We start from the raw sequence: 7,289 nt of genomic DNA, 5'->3' as shown, positions 1-7,289 counted from the left end.
TTACTGGCACGCACTACCACATCTGGCAACTCCAGCCTGTAGCAGGCGGTTTGTTTTTTACGAAATGAACTTTGTTTGTGGTAGAGTGCTTGCCTAGCACGTGCAGCACTCTGGGTTTGATTCCCAGCGCTGATAAAAAAAATAAAATAATTGTGTTTGAAACATTTTAAGTTCTTTTAATGCGTTGGAGAGATTTGAGAATGTTGGAATGTAGGTCTCAGGCTTGCGCTGGTGGCCACTGCTGCTGCTGCTGCGGTCGGGCTCCGGCTTGGGCTTCCTCAGCAGAGCAGAGCACGCAGGTGCTTGACACCTGGAGGAAGGCGAGAGCAGCGGATGCAGCCGCCTGCTACACCGTACGGGTGGGCACTGAGGCCAGGGGCAGGTCCCTTCGTCGAGGCTCAAGGGCTGCTCCCACATGGTCGCAATGGAATGTGCGTGTCCTAGCGGGGACACTTTTTAAAAGAAATTATTCGGTTATTCCAGGGTCTTACTGTGCAGCTCAGACTCGTGGTGATCCTCCTGCTTTCAGCCACAGGGGTGGCCATGTGGAGAAGGGGTGGACAGCTGCCCGAGGACTTGCACTCTGGCTCCAGAGCCCTGTGTTGTAAACGTCAGCTGGGGTTCTGTCCAAGTGTCCCCTTCCTCAGGGAGGGTGTTAGCACAGTGCTGCCCCCTCCAACTGCCCAGGACTGCATTAACTGCTCCAGCCGCTTCAAGCTGTCTCCTTGGGTGACTTTACTTTTATTTTTAAAATTTTTTATGTATTCTGTTCAGGGTTTCACTATGCAGCTCAGACTCATAGTGATCCTCCTGTTCTCAGCCTCCCCAACGCGGGGATTACAGGCTTGCACTGTCACAGCCGGTCTCCGTGGCAGGCTCATTACACTTGGGGGCGGGTCCAGTGCAGCATATGCTGCTGGGATCAAACCCCGGTCCCTGTGCCTGCTTAAGCAGGCCCTTAGTCCGCTGAGCTACCTAACTCGTTGGCCCTCTTTGGCTGACTTTAGCATTGTTGATCCATGTTAGTGATCTGGCACACACACAGCCATGCAGGGATGGCGCATGGCACGCGCTTCGTGCCCGTTACTGGGACTGTGGGCACTAGGGCAGAGATGAGCCTGGCTACCACAGAGACCCTTGGGTTCCCCCCCCCCCCAGGGGTGCACTGGAAGGAGGAATGCTCCTTCCTGCTTATGGGGTGTCAGGGAGGTGAAACCAATCAGTAAAACCAAATTCCCAGGTGACATGCCTCATTTTCGGGGGTTAGGTATATCTCTGTGGTTTTTGTGGTAAACGAGATTGAACCCAGGGAGCCCTGTGACATGCGCCCCCAGCCTTTAAGATGTTTCTACTTTTAGTTTTTGTTTGTTTGAGACAGGGTCTTTCTAAGGTGCTCAGGCTAACCTTGTACTTTGGCTTCTCCTACCTCAGCCTTCCAAAGGGCTGGGATTGTGGGCTCCCTTCAGCATGCCTGCTTTTGTTACTTATTCTTTTCAGCATCATTAAAATTCCATACCTGGGGGCTGGGGAGGTGGCTCAGTAGAATAAGCGCTTCCCTGGCAAGTGCAAGGGGCTGAGTTTAATTCTGGGTTCTGCCAAAATGAAAAGAAAAAAGAAAAAAATTCCATACCTGGTGCTGTCATTTTGTTTGTGTTCCCAGTTCTGGCTGCGTTTCATACACAGATCTTCGATTCCTTGGTGGTTGCTGAGCGTCTACTTGGTGAACAGACCCGTGTCGATCTTCCCCCAGTGCTTTAGAGAAATAATGTCACATCACAGCTCCTGGGGGATGGTGGGGCTTCTCATTCTTGGGGGTGACTCTCCACCCTGGCTGTTGGCTGTCAGGAGCATTGTAACCCTTGGCTGTTTGTTTCTGTGGTAGGACAAAGATTCTCAGTTCTGCTCACACATCCCATCTCTTTGGCTGTGATGAAGTTCACATAATACCTGCTGGTCATCCCATATGATCTCTGCACCCATCCTCTTCCCATTGCCCCTTCTGCCTCAGCCTGACATCCTGCTGTCTGTCTCTGCCTGTTCGAAATAACACATCAGAGTGAAATCCTGCCATACTTGTGTCCCGGAATATGTGGCTTAGTTCTCTACACATAACATTCTTCAGGTCTCATCTGTATTGTAGTGTATGTGAAAATACCACCCACCGTTTTATATACGGTACACATTTTACATATGGTACCGTGTGCTTTGTAAAGATGTTTCCAGGATGTTGTTTCCACATGCATGTGTTGGTTTCCACATTTGGCTTCTGAGTCTAGTCTCAAGGCTGTGTGGACCTTCATGCTTTGGTCGAGGTGTTGCTCTTGTCTAAGTCAGGCAAGTGTGTTAGCCAGGTTTCTGTTGCTGGAACAACAGAGCTGAGGCTGGGAACTTTACAAAGCATAGAGGTTTATGGAGCTCAAAGCCATCCAGGTCCACAGCATGGTGCTGGCCTCTGCTCAGCTGTGGTGTGGGCCTCATGGCACATGGCCTCACAGTGATGGGAGCGGTGGGAGAAGGGGAGATCACGTGGTAAGATCAGAAGTGTAAGGGGCGTGGGCCAGCTTGCAGGGCAGAGTACCCTCTTGGCCTCCTCCCCACACAGCAAGGCTGCGCCTCCTCAAGGTCCCTGTGCCCCTGAGCCCATCGTGCTGGGGACCAAGTGTCCAGCACACGGCCTCCTGGGGACACACGGAGACCACATCCAGACTGAACACCGAGCCTGGCTGTCCTCCTCTCTGTCCATCCATCCATGCCTCTCCCACCTGTGTGACTGGCATTTATTTATGGAGCTTGGGTTCTGAGTCAGGTGCCCTGGTCAAAGGCATGTATTAAAGTAGGTATCCAGGGCTGGGGAGATAGCTCAGCGGCACAGGCACCTGCCCTGCAAACACAAGGTCCCAAGTTCGATTGCTGATACTGCCAGCAGTGCTAGCCCAGGTGTGCCATGCCAGCCACCAGAACTGTGTGTGGTGGCACACACCTATAATCCCAGCGCTGGGGAGGCTGAGACTGGAGGATCACTATGATCTGAGCTGCATAGCGAGACCCTGTAGCAAAAGAATAAAAAATAAAATACAACAACTACATAAATAAAGTAGGTAACCTGACAGACCTATACCTGCGCTGGGCTTGCTGTTCGGTGGGATGCGGAACCCTTTTATTTTCAGGAACGTGGCTTTGGAGTTTTCTCTGTGGATACATCATCGTAGAGTGCCTTTCGGAGCCCACAACCCCCACTTCCTGTCTGAAATGAGACCCGTCACAGCCACAGGAAGATCAAGGACTGAGGGAGTAAGGGCTCCAGTTTTAACTGGATTGTTCTGGTTCTCCCACTGACCTTTGAGTCCTGAACGAAATGAACATGAGTCCTTCCTCCGTGGGTGAGAAAAATCAGTGCTGTGAGTTGTGTGAAGAGTGTGGCAGTTATTTGATTTGTGGGAGTGTCGCTAGCTAAACCATTGTAGTGTTTCCGGATAACTAGGAAATTGTCCAACGTGAAGGTCAAGAGGAATTGAGCTGCATTTTTTTTTTTCTCCACATTCTCTATTGTAGAGAAATCGAGCATTTTTACACAAAATAAATAGGAACATCGTGGCAAATGAAGGCATAATTATTGACTGGATGAGGGCTAGCTCTTTCTTCCTGTCTTGCGGCATGTTTGCCAGCTAACTTCGTAGACCTGGAGCTACCCTGTGTGAGGTCAGTGGGGAAGAGGGTGCTCTGTGTGGTGTGGCCTGGTAGTGGTTGCATTGGGTGCTCTTGCATGACCTTTAGGAACAGATAGAGGAGGCCTCCAGCTGGGTGTGTACCACAGTGCAGCCTTGCCTGAGAGCTGGCAGGTGAGGCCCACCGCAAGGCACCAAGGGAGACACATGGCCTTGGGCTGTCTTCCCTCCTAGACCCATCCCCCACTGTGGCGGCTCTTGAAAGCCCTCCATCTGCCTTGGTTATGTCAGTCAGCCTTGGTTATGATGTGGGAAGGCCCTACAAGCCCCCAGGGTCCATCCCTGTGGTGCCTGGTGGATAGGCAAGTGTGCCCAGCTCATGGCTGAAGCCATCGGCCTGGGATTGCCACCCAAGTGACTTTACCCAGAGGCAGAGGAGCTGCGGGTGCAGAATACTTGAGCAGGTACATTTCCTCTGGTAGGGCCTTAGACAGTCACCTGCACTGTCCACTCTACGGAGAGGCCCTGGAGGAGCAGAGGATGCTGTGCTTGATTTCTTAAGAGTCTGAAGAGGCACTAATTCTGTAGGGTTGCTATGAGCTGCCTTTGGATTGATTGATTGATTGATTGATTGATTGATTGAGACAGGGTCTCTGCCTACAGTTCAGGTCGGCCTTGAGCTCACCTTGTAGCCCTGGCTAGTCTCAAATTTACAAAGAATCTCAGCCTCCCAACTGCTGGGATTAGAGGCATGTGCCACCACACCTGGCCTGCTTTTGGATTTGGAAAATTTCTTGAACAAAAGCTTCCAAACTGAAGCTGTCCTCACCAATCCTGGTTCTCTGCTCTTTATAAGACCAGGATCTCTAGGAACCTACCCTCTGCCATCTCTGTTGGTGGCTTCCCTGCCCGAGAGGGGGGGAATTGTTTTAGAAGCCAGCTTCTGAAGAATCCGTGAGAAGTAGGATTTCACCACAAGGGAGCCTTCAAGTATTCTGTGAAGTGTAAAAGCTTGTAAGAAAACAAACAAACAAACAAAAAAACCTGAAGACAAATATAATCAGGGAAGAAAGGGGCTGGTGAGTTGTTACTTTAAATGATTCTAATCTTCCCTCATTAGATTTAATACATGCATATCCATGATTAGAACAGTGTAATTTGTAATAGCTAGATCTGTCCACCAGCAGATGCATGGGCGAAGAAAATGTGGTGTCCACACACAGTGGAGTACTACTCAGCCATGAAGATAAACTGGAGGCATTGGAAGGTAAATGGGTGCAACTTGAGAGCGGAATGTAGACTGAAATAATTCAGACACACCAGATTAAATAGCACACGGTTACTCTTACATAAGAAGGTCGTCTATGTACGCACACACGAAGGGCAAAGTAGAAGATGGGAAAATCAGAAGCAGGGAGAAGGCCAAGCCATTCCCTGGCTTAGCTCCTTTGCTGTTTGAAAAATATCTTTGTTTTCTATTTTATTGTATTTATTTATTTATTTATTTTGGTGGAGTTGGGGATTGAACTCAGGCTCTTGCGCTTGCCAGGGAAGTCCTTATTTTACTGAGCCATTTCCCTGGCCCCTCAATTTTATTTTATTTTATTTTGAAAAATATTTTCATATGTATGTCAGTTTACTTTATGGATACTACTAGTTTCTTAGTTCATTGAAAAGAAAGTTTTGTGGTGTGTGTGTGGGGGCCTGCCCCTTGCTCAGTTCTTTAAGTGGCTGCTTCAACAAAGCAGTCAGGCTCAGGTTGCTGTGGTTTGATCCCCACAACTCAAGCCCTGCCCTGAAGGCATTCAGAGCGGGGGGGGGAAAAAAAATCCTTCTGCCTTTATAAAAAAGAAAAAGAAAGTTTTGTGCTATAATCTGGTCCTTTGGAAGAGAATCTTTCTGTCTTGTACTCTGAGTAACGGCTTTGAAGGTCATGATACCGTGTATCAACTATTATCTCGTTTTTTTAATGAAATTTTATTTTATTTTTTACGTATATTTGGTTCCAGGTCTCACTATGCACCTCGGGCTCGTAGAGATCCTCCTGATTTTTAGCCTCCCCAGCGCTGGGATTACAGGTGTGTGCCACCACGCACACCCAGTCTCTGTGGCCAGCTCACGTCCCCCCAGGGTGGGGCTGCGCGGCATGTGGTGCTGGGGATCGAACCCAGGTCCCTGTGCTTGTCAAGCAGGAACTTAGACCACTAAGCTATCTCTCCAGCCCAGCAGTTTTATTTTTTCATGAAATAAAAATGTAAAGATCTCTCCTTTGCATCAATAGCTATAGAACCCCGAGTTGGCCGCCTGCCTGCCTGCCTGCCTTGTTTCCTTCTTTCCTCCTTCCCTCCCTTCCAATCTCGCTCTCTTCCTTCCTGCCTTGCGTTGCTGGGGATGGAATCCAAAGCCTTGATTCGTGGTGGGCCAGGGCTGAGCTCTAGCCAACTCCCCTTTTAATTTTTTCTCTCGAGGGGTTAAGAATCACCTGAATCCTCCTTGGTAGCTCCAGATGCTACGTTTGCGTGTCTGTCCTTGCGCAGCATCCGGGCGCCGTTGGTTCTGGGACCTTCCCCGGAATACCAGACTCCGTAGATGCCTGAGTCCCTCATAGAGCCTCATCCTGTTGCACACACCCAACACCCATCTTCCGTGGCCTTGAGGTCACATCCGGGTGACGTGCAGCACCAGTGCCTTGTGAGGGGTGCATGAGTGACACGGCAGCAGTCGGGGGATAACGGCAAGAAGGAAGGTCCCTGTGCGTGGCTGCCCCCGGGGACGGGAGCATACGGCCCCGAGGCCCCACTGTGACCCGCGTGGCAGTGTGACGCCCTGGGGAGCAGTGTTTGAGTTTCCAACCTTTTCACTCTGCACCGTGCAGCCAGCAGGACGGAGGGGCCCGGGCCTCAGAGGTTTCTAAAATAAACTCGGAGTAAGGTCAAGTAAGATGCCATAAACATAGGTCTAAGGCTTCCCTGGGGCCTAAGAAATCGCGCACATTCATTCTGTTGGTTCGTAGTCGCTGGGCTCGGACCTCACCTCTCAGTCACAGTGGTGTGGCAGCTTTTTCCCTTTGTAGAAATCGCCCCTGAGCACTCTGGGAGCTGCCCAATGTGGGCGGCGAGGCACACCGAGGAGGGGCTCCGGGAGGGGGCCCCAGCAGGTGCGCCCTGTCTCCTCCAGTGGTCCAAGCCCTGCCCGGCTGAGGAAGCCCCTCACGCAGATGTGCAGGATCACTTTGGTGGATCTGGTACATGGACCCGGCGCTCCAAGGACAGAGCTTTTCCACCCAGTAACCGGTGGGGTGTCACAGGTCCAGTACACTCAGCGACAGGCGCAGTGGCCAGCTACCCTGCGAGGAGAGGGATCCTGTGTGTGACACGGGAACACCTTATGCCCAAATGCTAATCCCATGTCAGAGGCGAAGAATTTCCTTTCCGCAACAAATAACTTTCCAGAGTTTTCACTGGCAGAGCTGCGCAGATTGACTCGTTTTCGGGGTCTTGCTGGCTTTTGGCAAATGAGATGAAAGGGAATCCTAATAGCCTGTGTGCTCTCTCTCTGTCTCTCTCCCTGTGTCTCTCTCTCTGTATCTCTCTGTCTCTCTGTCTGTCTCTCTCTCACAAGCGC

The 7,289-nt window shown here is 50.7% G+C and overlaps 1 protein-coding gene and 1 pseudogene across 1 annotated transcript in view; one reads left to right on the top strand and one right to left on the bottom strand.

Moving 5' to 3' along the window:
• The window catches only part of LOC105741201, a 1,961-nt pseudogene extending 1,544 nt beyond the window's left edge, over nt 1–417 (bottom strand).
• The window catches only part of Tbl1x (transducin beta like 1 X-linked), a 238,543-nt gene that overhangs the window by 112,599 nt on the left and 118,655 nt on the right, over nt 1–7,289 (top strand). The gene's annotated exons all lie outside the window — the stretch shown is intronic.

This window comes from Octodon degus, unplaced genomic scaffold (assembly GCF_000260255.1).
Source record: "Octodon degus isolate 3935 unplaced genomic scaffold, OctDeg1.0 scaffold00329, whole genome shotgun sequence".
Lineage (NCBI taxonomy): Eukaryota > Metazoa > Chordata > Mammalia > Rodentia > Octodontidae > Octodon > Octodon degus.
This window is presented reverse-complemented; position numbering and strand designations above follow the sequence as displayed.